The 19,734-nt window shown below is 35.9% G+C and overlaps 1 protein-coding gene across 1 annotated transcript in view; it reads right to left on the bottom strand.

Moving 5' to 3' along the window:
- The window catches only part of LOC136038173 (protein OPI10 homolog), a 466,996-nt gene that overhangs the window by 433,536 nt on the left and 13,726 nt on the right, over positions 1 to 19,734 (bottom strand). The gene's annotated exons all lie outside the window — the stretch shown is intronic.

Below are 19,734 nucleotides of genomic sequence, written 5' to 3'. Positions count from 1 at the left end.
TATTTCGAAAGTTATTTTTAAGTATTCATTGTTAAAATAATGGACATGCTGCTAGGGTGCAACACTTTAACTAGCTCTACCTTGTTGGCGCTTCATCTACCAACAAAACTTAAGTTTTTCTTGAGGATAGGACAGACTTTGCGGATTTCGAATTAAAATGGACGTTTTCATATCACCGGCAGATTTTACACATGCTTTCGAACTAAGATTTTTGATCTAGGTTAATATTAATTTTGAGCATAAGCTGACTTTCAGATCTCTCACTATTTTCGATTATTTCCAATATGCAGGCTTGCGGAGTTACTTACTACCTCAATCAATGTGCTATTTAATGGCTTGGCAAGGCAAATTGTCTTCACTTAATGTCCGTGTTTTAAAATTTTTAAATGATTTACCAAAAAGCGCTGCTTTTTCTGTAAAAAAAAAAAGCCAGCTATCGTTCGCAAGTGTACGCTGGAAGAAAACACCACATGTGTCTAGCTCCGTAGTAAAATGTTTTCAGAAGTTTGTACAGGTTTCGGTTAATTACCCACAGTGACATCTATTTCAAGTGCATCAATTCATAATAATAATGAAATGAAATTATTGCCAGATGAGAGCTACGTACTCTTTATTAGTGGAATTTACTTTATTTTAACACATCGTCATGATCTACCAATGAAAATTATTTTATCTATCATCAACTTGCTCTTTATTAGTGAAATATAAATTATTTTATGCATCGGAATGATCAGCCAATGAAAATTATCTTAACTATTTTTGATGGAGAAATTAAAAATTTTTAGAATCCATAATTCGAGCACGGCCATGACCACAAAAAACAAAACAAAGAAAACATACAAAGACAATTAACAAAATACAAATGCAATGACAGGAGCCATTTAAACTTTTGATAAAAACGACCAAAGCACAGAACACAATCCAAAAAAACTTATAAAAACAAACGAAAACAAAGTCATCACATAGCATTCTCACGATGGGTTATACCTACACAAATAGACCGCGCCAGATTCTTCATACTAAGAAAACACCCATTTCCCTGCAATTTTTCCACCCAAGGCTCATCCCCCTCATCCATTCCAAAAATAAAACACTTTTTATTTTAATACAACACTTTCGAGCTGAGATTTTGATCTAGGTTAATGCTAATTTTAAGCATAAGCTGACTTTCAGGTCTCTCACAATTTTCGAATATTTCCAATATGCAGGCTTGCGGAGTTACTTACTACCTCAATCAATATGCTGTTTAATGGCTTGGCAAGGCAAATCGTCTTCACGTAATATCCACACGACACAATCCCTCCCACACGACACTTTTTGAAAAATCTTCAACCATTAGTAATGATTTGGGATAAAACAGGTGGTTCGGGAAACAATCGAAATTAATCTCAAAATAAATAATAATATTTCTTTGAACAGGCACTTGGGGGAGTACTCACTAAATTCTTTATATTCAAAATTAATTAAAAATGACCTAATAAAATATTTTACTTAACCGATTTATAATAGTATTTACGAAAAGGCCTTTGAGGCAGGCTGTCAAAAATGCTAGGTTGACTCTGAGAAATTGCATTTAATCACTTTGTTCTGTTTTTTTTAGTGACTTTATCGTCTCACTTCATTGTATTTGTCAGTCCTGGTTGAGCTTCGTTGAAGAAAGAATGATAGGGCTGTTTTTAAAAAAACATTATTAGTTTTAATCCTCACATTTTAATGCAAGTTTATTTATATATATGTTTTTCTCTCTTTCTCGTATTGTGCTGAAAACGGCCCTTGGACATAGGGCCAAACTATTGACAGAATTGATTTCCACTGTCTTGAAAAGATTTTCCCTATTGTTTCTACTTTGTATTTGTTTGTTATGGAAAGGCAGTGCGGTCTTCGTCGCTATTTTCTTCACCATAATAAATACCATTTTTCTTTTTTTTAATATTGAAACAGACAAGATAATTAAAAAAAATGGCAAAACTAATATAAGTCTCAAGCCCCTTGTCGACGTTCCGTGCAGCCAAAATATGTTCTAAATATTACAGAAAATATACTATTTTACACGTTTAATCGTCAGCGAAATATGACAAAACAAATCTTCCATGACTGGCCCGTTCCTCCCACTCTACTACTGGTACTCAGATTCCATAGCTTTTATGTCTTTCGCCTATTTTCGGCACGATGTTACCATTTAAAAACGCTCAGTATTTCAGCAATCATTTTGTAGAAAATCGATATAAAGGGTAAGGGGAAATATTTTCCCCTCGGTAGGTAGTTTAGAGCAGATAAGTGCCAACATTTATTTTCGGCGGAATTTATTGTTGCGTAGTTTGTTTTTATGCGTCCTTGGAATTTGTATTCCCTAGCAATTACGCCTAATTCACAAGTTGAATGAAACTTAAAAACTGTATAAAATTTCAGCATTAATAGTTTCCCTCAGAAAAACACATTATAAAAGTTTTTTTTTTACAGATAAATAAATCTAATTACTTAAAAAAGCCAGCCCTCATGCATGTGCCTAAACTCAGATGCCAGAAGAATTGCCAAGAGGCTAATTGTTTTTTGCCTTAAAGACTATTTACGGGAGGGAATAATTGACCCTCCCCCTATTTTATGTTTGATCAAACGTGGCGTAATACGAATCAAAGCTTGGTAATACGAGACCCAGAATTCGAACTCAGCTGTAGTAACACACTGCATGCTCAACAAAATGACCTTACCTGTCAAAAAGGGTCGCTAATCCACTATGTACATACACAATAACCCCCCCCCCCCAGAAAAAGGAACTTATCTCAACCAATTATTGAAAGCATATTTGCCCATCAGCCATTATCCCTATTGAAGTGCAATTTTAGGCATTTCTCAAATAGATTTGTCCATCTATCAGTTAGGTCTTTTTTTATGCTAGGAAAAATCTTACCCTTAAAATATATTCATCCTAATAACCTGCCCCGAATGCGAGCTATCTGCCCCTGGTGCTCCAGATACTGGTGTCTCATGGGTTTTCTCTGGATGCTCTTTAGCAGCAAACGCATATCCAAAAGGTATTTGCCCTGAAACCAAAACACTATTATTAGCAGCAATAAGGGCTCTATGATACACAGGATGAAAAGATAGGAAACTTAATATAAATCAATAAAAAACATTCTTTATTGCCATAATAGCACAGAGTTGTAAGAGGACGTCACACAAGGGGATTGCAGACATCGCAAGCAATCGAACGCCAGGGGGTTGTATTGGTTCTTTTATTTTTTGCTATGCATTTTACTATTTAGTTTATTTAATCATTATTTTTATAGTTGGTTCCTATTTTATTCCTTATTATATTATATTATTCTACTGATTAATTGAATTACCCCTTTGTTTATTTGTATTGTTTCATTTCTTTTCTTTTATCCTTGAAGTCAATCATCTTATTCGCTTTTCTCTTTACTAATTTCATTACCATTCCTAATTATTTTAATTTATTATTTTATTCCTTTTATTTCTCAACACAGTGATTTTTTCCTTTCTATTACTTCTCGTAATAGTCATTTTAGGCGCAAGTTAAGATTAGGTGCAAGAATCTCATCATTGTAGTGCACAGGGTTGCCACCAGGTTCAAAAATTATCATATTTTAGTGACTCTTATCTTGATTTAGGGATTCTTTTCAATAATCTAGTGACTTATGTGCAGATTTAATGATTTTTGTTTGTTTAGACAATATAAAAAATGACTACTGAAAATCACTAGGAGTGGCAGCCTTAATAATGCAGCATTAATTACGGAACAAAGGCACCGATACCGTTGAGATAAATTTCGAAGGGGGGGGGGGGAATGAACAGGGATGACGAAGTGAGTAACCCTCTGCATGTTTTTAACTGACTGGTTTGTGCTCTTTCTGGTAACATTTTGCGATGAGCATCAGAGTTTAGGCCTTTTGTTTTCCAAAGCGAATCGTAAGATGGCGACACCATTCAGATAGCTTCTGGAGCCTCTGTGTTTGCAGGCTATCTTTATAGCATGTGTAATTTGCCCCAAGCGCAAATTATTTTAAATAGCAATCTTGAAGTACCAAGATCTTTCTGGCTTAAAATTTCACACAGAAGAACCAATCAGATGGAATATACCCTTCCATATTTTTTATAAAGACAATTTTTTTTTTGGATTCGGTTATGTTATACGACATAAATTGTACATAATTGCAGAAAGCTGAAAAATATGTTTCACATGTATACTTTTATGAACAATCAAACATTTATACGAACTTTTTTTTACGTACCCAGGATTCAAGCGAGCATTTTCCATATAAGCTCTATTTTCCAACATATTTTTTATTAAGAAAAAGGGATAAAATACATCTTAAAGAGAAAAAGGGAAATTCCCGAGCATTTTAAAAGGTAAATGAATTACGGGAAAATGACATAAATATATTCTATGACCTAATTAATATACTTCATAAATATATCCTAGATATATTTTTATATAAGAATATATAAGAACTACTTGAAAAAAGGTGAAGCAAAGCGACAAAGTTGGTATAATCAGCTAAAAACTAAAATTTTTAGCTAAAAACCTAAAATTTTCAGCTAAAAATCAGCTAAAAACCATATTGAATATCCATGACGTTTGATAAAACAACAAGAGCTAAGAGCTCATATGGCACTTGTGACGAGGCGAGAAGAGCTAAGAGCCAAGAGATCATATGGTATGAGCTCTAACAAAATTCTATGAATCAATAGATTGATTTAAAAAGAAAAATAAGAGGCTTAATGCCGGTCAGGATTTAAAATAAGGAGCTCTGAGTCACGATGTCCTTCTAAATATCAAAATTCATTAAGATTCCGATCACCCAATCGTAAGTTATAAATACCTAATTTTTTCTAATTTTTTCCTCTCCCTTTAGCCCCCCAGATGGTCGAATCTGGGGGGGAAAACGACTTTATCAAGTCAAATTGTGCAGCTCCCTGACACGCCTATCAATTTTTCATCGTCCTAGCACGTCCAGAAGCACCAAACTCGCCAAATCACTGAACCCCCCTCCGCCCAACTCCCTCAAAGAGAGCGAATCCAGTACGATTCTGTCAATCACGTATCAAGGACATTTGTTTATTCTGTCCACCAAGCTTCATCCCAATTCCTACACTCCAAGTGTTTTTCAAGAATTCCCCCTCCAACTCCCCCCCAATGTCAAACGATCTGGTCGGGATTTGAAATAAGAGCTCTGAGACATGAATTCATTCTAAAAATCAAATTTCATTAAGATCCGATAATCGATTCGTAAGATAAAAATACCCCAGCTTTCACGTTTTCCAAGAATTCCGGTTTCCTCCTCCAACTCCCCCCAACGTCACAGGATCTGGTCGGAATTTAAATAAGAACTTTAAAGCACAAGATCCTTCTAAATATCAAATTTCATTAAGATATGGTCACCATTTCGTAAGTTACAAATACCTCAGTTTTCAAAATTACCCCCCCCCCCCTCCAAATCCACCAAAGAGAGCAGATCCGGTCCGGTTATGTCAGTCACATATCTTAGACAGGTTTTTATTCTTCCCATCCAGTTTCATCCTGATCTCACCGCTTTAAGTATTTTATAAGATTTCCGGTCCCCCCCCTCCCCCTACTTGCCCCCCCCCCTTTCAGAATTAACCCCCCCTCCCCAATAGATCGGATCCGTTTCAATTATGTAAATCACGTATGTAAGACTTCTGCTTATTTTTCCCACCAAGTTTCATCCCAATCCCTCCAATCTAAGCGTTTTCCATGATTTTAGGTTCCCCCCACCCCAAAATTCCCCCAACGTCACCAGATCCAGTCAAGATTTAAAATAAGAGCTTTGAGACACGATATCCGTCTAAACATCAAATTTCATTGAGATCCGATAACCCGTTCGTAAGTTAAAAATACCTCATTTTTTATAATTTTTCAGAATTAACCCCTCCCCCAACTAACCCAAAGAGAGCGGATCCGTTCCGGTTAAGTCAATCATGTATCTAGGACTCGTGATTATTTTTTCCACCAAGTTTCATCCCGATCCCTCCACTCTAAGTGTTTTTCAAGTTTTAGGTTTCCCCCTCCCAATTCCTCCCCCCCCCCCAATGTAATCAGATCTGGTCGGGTGTAAAATAAGAGCTCTGAGCCATGACATCCTTCTAAATATCAAATTTCATTGAGATCCGATCACCTGTTCGTAAGTTAAAAATACCTCATTTTTTCTAATTTTTCAGGAATACCCCCCCCCCCCCAACTATCCCAAAGAGAGTGGATCTGTTCCGTTTATGTCAATCATGTATCTAGCACTTGTGTTTATTTTCCCCCACCAAGTTTCATCCCGATCCCTCCACTCTAAGTGTTTTCTAAGTTTTAGGTTTCCCCCTCCCAACTCCCCCCAACGTCACCAGATCCGGTCGGGATTTAAAATAAGAGCTCTAAGACGCGATATCCTTCTAAACATCTAATTTCATTGAGATCCGATCACCCGTTCGTAAGTTAAAAATACCTCATTTTTTCTAATTTTTCAGAATTACCCCCCCCCCCCCCCAACTACCCCAAAGAGAGCGAATCCGTTCCGATTATGTCAATCATGTATCTGGGACTTGTGCTTGTTTTCCCCATCAAGTTTCATCTCGATCCCTCCACTCTAAGTGTTTTTCAAGATTTTAGGTTCCCCCCCCTCCAACTCCCCCCAATGTCATCAGATCCGGTCGGGATTTAATGTAAGAGCTCTGAGACACAATATCATTCCAAACCTCAAATTTCATTAAGATCTTATGACCCATTCATAAGTTAAAAATACTTCATTTTTTTCTATTTTTTCTGAATTAACCGCCCCCCCCCCAGATGGTCTAATTGGTAAAACGACTATTTCTAATTTAAGCTGGTCCCGTCCCTGATACGCCTGCCAAATTTTATCGTCCTAGCTTACCTGAAAGTGCCTAAAGTAGCAAAACTGGGACCGACAGACAGACAGACAGACCGACAGAATTGGCGATTGCTATATGTCACTTGGTTAATACCAAGTGCCATAAAAACCAAGAATGTATAAAAACCAGTTGAAAAAAAAAGCGAAGCGAAAAGACAAAGCTGGTATAATCAGCTAAAAACTAAAATTTTCAGCTGAAAACCTAAAATTTCCAGCTAAAAATTAGCTAAAAGCCATACTGACTATCCATGACATTTGAAAACAAGAGCTAAGAGCTCATATGGCACTTTTGACGAGGCAAGAAGAGCTAAGAGCCAAGAGCTCATATGGTATGAGCTCTAACAAAATTCTAAGAATCAAAAGATTGATTTAAAAGGAAAATCAGAGGCTTAATGCCGGCCAGGATTTAAAATAAGAGCTCTGAGTCACGATGTCCTTCTAAATATCAAAATTCATTAAGATCCGATCACCCATTCGTAAGTTATAAATTCCTCATTTTTTCTAATTTTTTCTCTTCCTTTAGCCCCCTAGATGGTCGAATCCGGGAAAACGACTTTATCAAGTCAATTTGTGCAGCTCCCTGACACCCCTACCAATTTTCATCGTCCTAGCACGTCCAAAAGCATCAACTCGCCTATTCTTAAGAAAAAAAATACCCCAATTTTCAAATTTTCCAAGAATTCCAGTTTCCCCCTCCAACTCCCTCCAATGTCACAGGATCTGGTCGGAATTTAAAATTAGAGCTTTAAAGCACAAGATCCTTCTAAATATCAAATTATCTGGTCACCCTTTCGTAAGTTACAAATACCTCATTTTTCCAAATTACCCCCCCCCCCCCAACTCCACCAAAGAGAGCAGATCCGGTCTGGTTATGTCAGTCACGTACGTATCTTAGACAGGTTTTTATTCTTCCCATCCAGTTTCATCCTGATCTCTCCGCTTTAAGTATTTTCTAAGATTGCCGGTCCCCCCCCCCCCCCCCCAATGACGCTGGATCCGGTTGAGATTTAAAATAAGAGATCTGAGTTATGAGGTCCTTCTAAATATGAAGTTTTATAAAGATCCAATCACTCCTTCGTAAGTTAAAAATGTGTCATTTTTTCTAATTTTTCAGAATTACCCCCCCCCCCTCAATAGAGCGAATCCGTTCCAATTATGTAAATCACGTATCTAAAACTTCTGCTTATTTTTCTCACCAGGTTTCATCCCGATCCCTCCAATCCAAGCGTTTTCCATGATTTTAGGTTCCCCCTCCCAAACTCCCCCCAATGTCTACAGATCCGGTCGGGATTTAAAGTAAGAGCTTTGAGACACGATATCCTTCTAAATATCAAATTTCATTGAGATCCGATCACTCGTTCGTAAGCTAAAAATACCTCATTTTTTCTAATTTTTTAGAATTAACCCCCCCCCCCACAACTACCCCAAAGAGAGCGGATCCATTCCGGTTATGTCAATCATGTATCTAGGACTTATGCTTATTTTCCCCACCAAGTTTCATTCCGATCCCTCCACTCTAGGTGTTTTCCAAGATTTTAGGTTTCCCCCTCCCAACTCCTCCCCCCCCCCCCCCAATTTCACCAGATCCGGTCGGTAGCAGCTCTGAGACACGATATCCTTCCAAACATCAAATTTCATTAAGATCTGATCAACCGTTCGTAAGTTAAAAGTACTTCATTTTTTCTATTTTTCCCGAATGAACGGGCCCCCCACTCCCGCCAGATGGTTAAATCGGGAATCTGGTCCGGTCCCTGATATGCCTGCCAAATTTCATCGTCCTAGCTTACCTGGAAGTGCCTAAAGTAGCAAAACCAGGACCGACAGACCGACAGAATTTACGATTGCTATATGTCACTTGGTTAATACCAATTGCCATAAAAACAAAGAATATATAAAAATCAGTTGAAAAAAGAAGCGAAGCGAAAAGACAAAGCTAGTATAATCAACTGAAATTTTCAGTAGAAAAACAAAATTTTCAGATAAAAACGTAGAATTGTCAGATAAAAACCATATTGGCTATCCATAACGTTTGATAAAAAAAAAGGAAAAAAACGAAGAAACATAAAAACCAGTTGAAAAAAAGCGAAGCGAAAACACAAGGGATATGTTAAATTTGGGTTCAAAGTAGGATTTTCGACTGAGTTCTGTGCATTTATCCCTAAATCTGTAGAGCAGTACTTTTGGCTTTTTTTAGTCCTGTGTTTGCATGCTTCGTTTATGCAAAGGCGGCTTTCGACCGAGTGAACCTTGAGAAGCTCCTTGACAAAATACGCACTGAAGCAGTTGACCGTCGTTTTATTGGAACTCTTCAATACTGGTCTAAAGTGCAGCGTTTCAAAATCAAACGGAGTAGCTATTTCAGTGAGTCTTTCCCTGTTTTGAATGGTGTGCGGCAAGGTGGGGTCCTCTTGCCGTTGCTGTATAACCTTTATGTGGGTGATCTTAACCTGTGTTTGGTACAAACTGGGGTTGGCTGTTTCATTGGTGGTGTTTGCTTCAATAGCCTGAGCTATGCTGATGACCTGGTTATTTTAGCTCCTACAGTTGCTGCACTTAACCATTTACTTTCAATATGTGATGAGTTTGTGTCAGCCAATGATATCGTGTTTAACACGGCTAAGACTCAGTGTATGGTGTTTATTCCCTGGGGAACTCTTTTGAAACATATCCCTATGGCTTGGCTTTCTGGAGTGTCATTATCTTTTGTTGGATCCTACAAATATCTTGGAATCACGGTGGCTCCAAGTCTGAGTGATGATCTTCATGTTAAGGCACTTTCACGTTTCCTGTGCTGCAGGGCTAACTTACTCATTCGGAAGTTCGGGAGTTGCGACCCTTCTGTAAGATGCTTTCTTTTCAGAGCTTACTGCACTCCGTTGTACGGTCTAGCTTTTGTACAATCTCTATCTGTTAATTGTGAGAATTTTCTTCGTTTTTTTTTATAACAATTCTTTACGGTGGCTTCTTAATCTTCCTTTGAATTGTAGTGCACCTGGAATGTTTGTTGGTGGTGGCCTCCCATCTTTTCCTGAGCTGCGTAGAAAATCTTCTCTTTCTATCCAGACAAGGATACTTGCTCCGGATAATCCCCTCATTTTGGTGCTTTCTGAGCCGCTTTTTCGCCAATCTCTGAAACTTTGGCTGTCTTGGTCAAGTGTGATTTACACACAAAAATTTGACATGTTGAAATGTACCATTGTTGTTTGAATGACCTGTTTTTTTTTTTTGCTGAGGTTTTTTTGTGTGTTATTGATTTATGTGTTTTTGTTCTGTTTTTTTTCTGTTTTTTGTACGTGGCCCTAGTTGGTCTTAAGTTTAAAAATTAAATAAAAAAAAAACAAGTTTTTGTAACAGAAAGTAAGGAGCGACATTAAAACTTAAAACGAACAGAAATTACTCCGTATATGAAAGGGGCTTTTCCTCCTCAACGCCTCGCTCTTTACGCTAAAGTTTGACTCTTTCTCTTAACTCTACTTTTTAAAACAGTAAGAAACTTTAGCGTAAAGAGCGGGGCGTTGAGGGTCAACGACCCTTGAATCACAAAGGCCTAGAATAAATAGTTGAAATTACTAAAAATACTTTAGGGTAAAGAATGAGGTATAACGAGGAGGTAAACCCCTCATATACGTAATAATTTTTGTTCGTTTAAAGTTTTAATGCTTCTCCATACTTTCAGTAGAAAAAACTTTTCATATTTATTTTTTCATTGTTTTTTCAAATAAAGCTAGAAAATCCTGCGCCCCCTTCATTGAAATTCTCTTCCCCCATGAGAAGTCTCTCCATGGAAATATCCTCCCACGTAATCCCCCTCCTCAACTCTTCCCCCTAAACCAAAAAATCCCACTGAAAACGTCTGCACACTCCCCAGTAACCATTACTATTTGTAAACACAGGTCAAAGTTTTCCACTTGCAGCCCCTCCCACGGGGACTTTGGAGGAGTAAGTCGTCCCTAAAGACATAGTTATTAGGTTTTTCGACTATGGTGAATAAAATGGTTATCTCAGAATTTTAATCGGGTGACTTTGGGGGAAAATGAGCGTGGGAGGGGGCCTAGGTGCCCTCCAATTTTTTGGTCACTTAAAAAGGGCACTAGAACTTTTTAATTTCCGTTATAATGAGCTCTCTCGCAAGATTCTAGGAGCACTCAGTCGATAGGATCAACCCTGGAAAAAAACAAAAAAATAAAAAATAAACACGCATGCCAAAAAATGCGAAATTCCACATTTTTGTAGATAGGAGCTTGAAACTTATACAATAAGGTTCTCTGATACGCTGAATCTGATGGTGTGATTTTTGTTAAGATTGTATGACTTTTAGGGGGTGTTTCCCCCTGTTTTCTAAAATGAGGCAAATTTTCTCAGGCTCGTAACTTTTGATAGGTATAACTGATCTTGATGAAACTTGTATATTTAAAATCAGCATTCAAATGCAATTCTTTTGATGTAACTATTGGTATCAAAATTTAATTTTTTAGAGTTTCGGTTACTATTGAGCCGGGTCGCTCCTTACTACAGTTCGTTACCACGAACTGTTTGATAAACAAATATTTCAGCAAGGACCTCCGCCAAGCTGTACTCAGCACTAAATAAAAAAAAGAAGCGAAAAACAAATGACAGACCATTCAAAAATTAAATGAGGCAAAAATTCTGTCCCTATGGATATTAGTGCAGTCTGTCTACTGATCTAAATTTTGTTATTACGGACAATTGATCTTGGATTCATTGTAATTGGAAACTGTTTAATCTGGAAAACATTTGTTCCTGAGAAAAAAAGCTTTAGATAAATGCTTTTCTACTCCTTTTTTACGTTAAAATTTGGCAATAGCTACTTTGGTAGGTTAAGTATTCTTTTTCTCCGGTGACTACAATATAATTACAGTGAAGGAAATGGAAAATGTGGTCTTTCAAGGCTGAAAAATAAAAAAAAAAAATACGTAAATACAAACATATCAATAAAAAATATATATGTAGACAAAAATTTAAATAAATAAAACATACAAGCAAAAAGATGATTATTGCGGAAAATGTGACACACCAGGAAAAAATAGTATGAAATTTTTTTTTTATTCAGGTTTGTCTAGTCAAAAACGGACGTAATAGAAGATACCCCCCTCCCCTCATCCATTACATCGATTGTCTATGACATAGATATTCATCCGTAATATAACATTATACAATTACTCTTTGATATAATTTATGTCGTGAATACTCAAAACCCCCTTATTTTTGAGATTATTTACTTTCTAGAAAAGCAGGACAAAAGCTTTTTTTTACATATCAAATGATTTTCGTTAATACTTCTATTTTACTGATTAGAATGATACTGGGTAAATCATTACCATACAGAACAAAATGAATTGACGCTAATACTCAGTCTTGAGGAATTCCCTAAGAAATTAATTTTTTCTCCTAATACAGCATTCTGGAAGCCTGAATCTTTTTAAAAGCATTCAAAGATAAAAGGAAGACTTTGATACATCTTATAGTATAGACATATAAATCATACCTTTCATCCTGTCATAACATTGCTTGGTACAAAATGTCACTACGTGGCAAGATCAAGCCTATCTCATTGTCTAACAGCCTACATCCACAACATTATTTGTACACGATTAATTCCCGGGTGAGTGAATTTCTCAAGATTTGTCTTTTGATCCTACAACCAGCAGTTCCAATCCAGTGGTACGAGCAACCCGAAGGGTAGGCCACGCAGAAACCTCTGGGGGTGGGGGAGGGGATCGCTAAAATATGAATATTGGCGGAATCAATATCTTGGCCAATGGCATGGAACATATACGTAGTATAATTGATGCGTTGTTGATCAGGATGGGTGTGTTAATAAGATAAGATTTATTCATCATAAAATACGCGAACAACATTACATTTTACTATTCCCCCAAAGGCTCTTTGGCCTGTATATAAGAGGGAAGATAAACGAGTCACTTACTCAGAGAGAGATGAGCAACAAAGGAGAAGAAAAGAAAAATTAAATTAAGTAAAAACTATAGAAAACAAAACTAAATTTAGACTAATAGATTGAATAGACTAAATTAATTAAGTACATCAGTAGATTAAATATACTCCACTGAAATAAAAATAGATAAATAACCTCTAAGATGTCAAAGAATTTTTAAGTTTTATTTTTTTTTTTTTTTTAAACCGAACGAGTGGCACCTTCGAGCTGATTCGGGCGATTTATTCCACATATTATCGCAATTAAAGGATTAAATTCTGACCTTACAAAAGGAGCAAAAGGAAGTTGAAGGGGTTCCACGGATTTAGTAATGTGTTATTATTCAAATTTAAGTTCCAAGCCCCCACCCTAGATAGCACACTTACGGCAGCAAGGATACCACAACATGCAGTTATTTGCCATGTCTTGAAATGCGTCAACTTCGTGCTTTAAGGATCATAGTCCCTTCTACTACTCCAAAATTCAAAGAAGACATTTTAGGATTAAAAAAAATAAAGGCCTATCCTGTGAATATGCTGATCATGCTTATGCATCATTTATTGTTTCTGGTGTTGTTTTAAAGATGGACAACTTTGTGTGAAGTTGTTAGATTTATCCTTTTTATTAATTTTTGTGATAACAATTTATTACCCCAAGATTATACATCGAGTCCCCTAGCCTCCCTTGTCGTTTTTCTTAGAATCTTAACGGAACTAGCACTCACATTTTTGACGACTTGACCGCCCTTAACTCTCCAAGAAATAAAGTTCATCCTCGAATAATCCATGCTTACATAGCTAAAAAATCACCCAGTGCTAAAAACATTTTAAGCCTTTAATGATGATTATTTTTCTTTTAAACAAAGTTTTTTGAGGGAAGTAAAGACCGAAGTTGAAATTTAAAGCAAACAAAAATTATTGCTTCACATTCTATCCAACATAAATAAATGAAATTAGTACAAATAAACCCAATAACCATATTTTCTCTATATTTGTAGGATTATAGAAAACTAGCGCTTTACTGAAAATACAGAAACCAGGTATTAAAAGCAAGAATGCTAATTTATTAGTCAAAAGTGAGCATGTAGCCTGACAACACCGAACTAAGCTAAAGCTTTTCATAGTCTTACACCGTCTTTAGGCTAATATCAGTGAAATTCAGCATACAATTAAAATTATCTTAAAAACATAAGCATAAAAATAAATACCTTTTAATAACCGCCAAGTCACTGAACAGCATACAGAATTATTGGATTGATTTATCAGATAACATTTTGGTCTCACCAGCTATAATACCAATAGTGAGTAATTAACAATCTTAAATTGTAAGAAATATACTTGAGTTTTAGTCAAAGTGAAGATCAAATAAGCCATAATATGAAGTCTAGAAGTCCGGTAATTTCTCTCTATACAAAAGAATATTTCAAGTTATGATAAAAATTTTAAAGCTGGCTTTAGTCCTAATACTATCTAGATGGTTTCACTCCGAACTTGTCAACAAACTAATAATGGCATATCCTTTTCAGAACTAAAAATAGACTGATCCATTGTGCAGGAGTGTTACCAAATTAAAAGGAAAGAAAATTAATCCTAAAATACTTTTTATACTGTAAAGTGTCCTGAATCGGTTTACTTTTACTGTGCCAAAATTCCTATATTGTTTTTGTTTTCAGTAAAGCGCTAATTTTCTATAATCCTACAAATATAGGGAAGTATAATTATTTTGTTAATTTGTACTAGTTTTATAGATATATGTTCGATAGACCGTGAAGCAATCATTTTTGTTCGTTTTAAATTTGAACTTAGCTCTTTACTTCCCTCGAAGAACTTCGCTTTTTAAATTAATCTTTGCCCGTTTTTAATTTAAATTTTATGTAGAAGCAACACTTTCAGTGATTTTTTAATTTGTTTAGAGGTGGGGGGTAGCACCCTCATATACGGAACAATTTCTGTTCGCTTTAAGTTTTAATGTCGCTCATTACTTTAAGTTGAAAAAGAATATTTAATTTTTGATGGTTTCAAACAGTTCGTGATAACGAACTGTAGTAAGGAGCGACCCGGCTCAATAGAAACCAAAACTCTAAAAAATGGAATTTTGAGAACAATAGCTACATCAAAAGAATCGCATTTTAATGCTGATTTTAAATATATAAGTTTCATCAAGTTTAGTCTTACGCTCCAAAAGTTACGAGCCTGAGAAAATTTGTGTTGTTTTAGAAAATAGGGAGAAACACCCCCTAAAAGTCATAGAATCTTAACGGAAATTACACCATCAGATTCAGCGTATCAGAGAACCTACTGTAGAAGTTTCAAGCTCCTATCTACAAAAATGTGGAATTTTGTATTTTTTGCCAGAAGGCAGATCACGGATGCGTGTTTATTTGTTTTTTTTTGTTTTTGTTTTTTTCCCAGGGGTGATCGTATCGACCCAGTTGTCCTAGAATGTTGCGAGAGGGCTCATTCTAACGGAAATGAAAAGTTCTAGTGCCCTTTTTAAGTGACCAAAAAAATTGGAGGGCACCTAGGCCCCCTCCCACGCTAATTATTTTCCCAAAGTCAACGGATCAAAATTCTGAGATAGCCATTTTATTCAGCGTAGTCGAAAAACCTTATAACTATGTCTTTGGGGACGACTTACTCCTCCACAGTCCCCACGGGAGGGGCTACAAGTTACAAACTTTGACCAGTGCTTACATATAGTAATGGTTATTGGGAATTGTACAGGTGTTTTCAGGAGGATTTTTTGGTTGGGGGGAGGGGTTGAAAAGAGGGGGATATACTGGGGGAACTTTCAATCGAGGAATTTGTCATGGGGGAAGAAAATTTCCATGAAGGGAGCGCAGGATTTACTAGCATTATTTTGAAAAAAACAATGAAAAAATAAATAGGAAAAAGTTTTTTTCAGCTGGAAGTAAGGAGCAGCATTAAAACTTAAAACAAACAGAAATTATTACCCATATGAGGGGCTCCCCTCTTCCTAATACCTCGCTCTTTGCGCTAAAGTATTTTTAGTAATGTCAACTATTTATTCTACGGCTTTTATGATTCAGGGGTCATTCTTAATGAATTGGGCCAAAATTTAAGATTTAGTGTAAAGAGAGAGGTACTGACGAGGGGGCAAACCCTCTCATATGTGTAATAAAAACATAAGAATAAAAAATTCTTTACGTAAGCTAGTTTATAAGTTACGTATATCTTTTACTAATAAAAAGATTCGTAAAAAATTAAAAGTTCTAGTTGCCTTTTTTATTAACCAAAAAATTGAAGGGCAACTAGGCTTCCTCCCCCGCTCTTTTTTTCTCAAAATTATTCGATCAAAATTATGAGAAAGCCATTTAGCCAAAAAAATAAAAATAAAAAAAATGCAAATTTCGTTTTAATTATTTCTCTGCGGAGAGCCAAAATCAAAACATGCATTGATTCAAAAACGTTCAGAAATTAAATAAAAAAAACAAGTTTTTTCAACTGAAATTAAGGAGCGACATTAAAACTTAAAACGAACAGAAATTACTTCGTATATGAAAGGGGCTGCTTCCTCACCAACGTCCCGCTCTTTACGCTAAAGTTTTTTACTGTTTTAAAAAGAAGAGTTGAGAGAAAGAGTCAAACTTTAGCGTAAAGAGCGGGGCGTTGATGAGGAAGCAGCCCCTTTCATATACGAAGTAATTTCTGTTCGTTTTAAGTTTTAATGTCGCTCCTAACTTTCAGTTGAAAAAACTTGTTTTTTTTATTTAATTTCAAATAATGTCGACATATCCATGCTACACAAAATGGTGTACACGATTTTTGAAAGTGGGCAACCTCGACAGATAGGAAAGAGTAACTATTTTTCTAAATAAGATTTTTAAGGTTTTCAAAACCTAAGCAAAATGTTGGTAGGCTATGTCTAACTTATTTCACTAAACATCTCCCCAACCCCCAGATAAACACCAAAACATTAAACATAAAGGTGTGGAATAGCAATAAACAAGAAAGTCCATTTTTTATTCTTTGACTATACATATTTAAAACAATTCACATAACATCCCCGGCAGGGAGACTGGCTCGAAAGTCGGGCGACAATACAAACGGTATAAACAAACACACCCAGAAGAAACGGATGTCATCACACTTCTCACTCTATCACAAACCAAAAAATAAATGCCAAAAAAACATTCATTAAAATTACTGTCATTATTTATCTAATAGCTGAACGGCGGGAGCTTCTCACAAATTGATATTTACTAATTAGTAGAGCTTTGATTTTAGTTTTCAATGTTAATAGCGATAGACTCTGATCAAAAAAAGATTCATATGTGTTCCAATAATTTATAATAATATTTTTAGGTGAAAATCAAGACCGTTCGGAGAGATTTAAAAGCACAGCAAGCTTACTTAAAGGACAGCGAGTATTATATGATCGGACTGAGGGAGGGCCTGGAAAAAATTATTTAAAGCAATCTGGTAGCAGATCCTTTAGATAACGGACACGAAAAAGTATACATTGAAAAGCTAAAATTTTCTAACGGAAATGATATTAAAATAGCTGTAGATATTTTACAGTTAAAATATCTGTATATATGTATAAAATATCCAACTAATCTCTTAGTTGGAGATTTACCGGGAAGAGAAACTGGGGAATAAAATAACATCTTAAGGATTCTCATTGCCTTATTTTGTAACTTCACAATAGGAGAAATATGTGACTGAAACGTACTCAAATAAATAATCGAACAATAATTAATATACGAATGAACAAGAGAAAAACGAATTAATTTTAAAGCATAAAAAGGAAGAAAAGGGTACTTGTGTATTATTCAGAACACAATAAATAAGTGAAGTTCGGTTCTTTCGCAAAACAAGCTACGATGCAGGTACATTTTATGAGAAAGTCCGGTTTCATAGCCACAAAGACAAAATTCAATTTAGTTTGCTACGCATAGTGACAGAAGAAAGTATCTGACCATGGATTTTAAAAATAAATAAAATGACTGATTAAGGAACTAAACCCTTGCCATTCTGATTCTAAGCATATGAACTACGGCGGCTGATGATCGAATTCAATCTATTTGTTCTTGTAAGACCAAGTTGTGTAACTTACAGCCCTTTTCTCAAAAACTATGGAGAGTTATGTCATCAGCAAAAGCATTGTTATTGGACCTTGTTCAGCAAATACGTTTGTAATTGGCTATTATAAAACATTGAATTAATTAAAGCTTTTATGATAAGGAGTGAGAGAATTAAACTATATTTGGCGAAGCTGAACTTTTGCGAACAGGAAGAGGGGAGGGGAAACGTCAAGGAATATCCATTTGGAACATCGAGATTTAATTATTTGTTCAATGAATTTCTTCTTCTTAAGAACATTCAATACTTTAAAAATCATTTTGCTAGCGTCAACGTTGGCTGACCGTGTTAAAAAGTTCATAGTGAATTGTCCCAACGGACTAATGAGACTTACTATGGGGGCTGAAGGTGGAGTATGCGGGAGGGGTTCATGTAAATCTCCAGTTAACGTTTCTGGGCCCTAACTATTACAATGGTACCATTTTATGCTTCCGTGTTTTTCCACTTAAGCAGTGGAATCGAAAGTGCCGTTTTTAGTGCTATATGGCACTTATGGATGGTAGAACTGATAAAAAGCACGCAGATATGGGCAATGGCTTTAAAATGAGTCATTAAACATCTCTCTAAGAAGTTCTGGATACCCACTAGCCCCAGCTTTTCCATGTGAGATATGGCACCAATAGTGCCATTTTTTAGTACCATTTGGCACTTACTTGAGCGATTAAAATTCTATCTACAATGTTTTGGTAGCCCACTAGCCCCACCTCTTTAGAAATGGCACATTAAGAGCCATTTTTGTGCCATACGGCACTTGTAGATGGTGGAATTTATTTCCATCTAATCTAATACAAAGCCATTTAGCCAAAAAAAGAACTAATATGCAAATTTCATTTTAATAATTTATGTGCGGAGAGCCAAAATCAAACATGCATTAATTCAAAAACTTTCAGAAATTATTTAAGAAAAAACGCATCTCTCTACGATGTCCTGGTAGCCCGCTAGGCCTACTGAAAAAAAGAAGAAAAAAAAAAAATCGGGAGACAGATCACTACCACCCGTGCAAAAAAAGTGATTTTCCTTGTTGTTCAAGTTTGGGGACTGTAATTTCACTATACGAAAGTTTTTGACTATGCTTATTCCACTGGTACACTTTTCATTTTCATCTCACCTCATTTTTGAGGGGTTGCAAGTTTTTTTCGAAATCACCATGAATTTCTTTTCGCAATAAACTTTTAATTTTAAGACGAAGCGAAATAAAGTTAACATTCCTAAATCAGTGTCAGATGGCAAATTTTCCCTAAGGCATTTTTTTTCTAAACGTGTTTTTTAACTTTTGGTTACTATAGCTATTGCTCGCTCTTTACTAGTGCAGCATCGCTACAACCATGACCCATGCTTTCCAGAACATAAGCTTGTTTGATGATGGACCTTGCTCGTTCAGTACCAAAGAGATGGTGACATAAATCTCAGCTTTATTTGTGTCATTTAATTTATAGTCGGTAGCCCCTCGGGACTGCATCGTGGGAGGGTTCCACGGATTTGGTAATATGCTATTAATTAAATTCAGAAGATTTGAAGCCATTCCCCATGGATAACCCACTTACGACAGCAGGAATACCACAACATGCACTTATTTACCATGTCTTTAATGCGTCACCTTTAAGTTCCAAGGATCATACTATTAAGAAATTCATAGAAGAGATTTTGGAATGAAAAAAATGAAGGCCTATGCGAATATGTTTACCATTACTATGCATCATAAAGGGTTTCTGGTGTTGTTCTATAAATGGACAACCTTGTGTGAAGTTGTTAAATGCTTCCTTTTTATTAGTTTTTGTCATAA

Source organism: Artemia franciscana, chromosome 17 (genome assembly GCF_032884065.1).
Source record: "Artemia franciscana chromosome 17, ASM3288406v1, whole genome shotgun sequence".
In the NCBI taxonomy this organism is placed as follows: Eukaryota; Metazoa; Arthropoda; class Branchiopoda; order Anostraca; family Artemiidae; genus Artemia; species Artemia franciscana.
The sequence above is the reverse complement of the archived record's forward strand: the minus strand, read 5'-3'. Positions and strand labels throughout refer to the sequence as shown.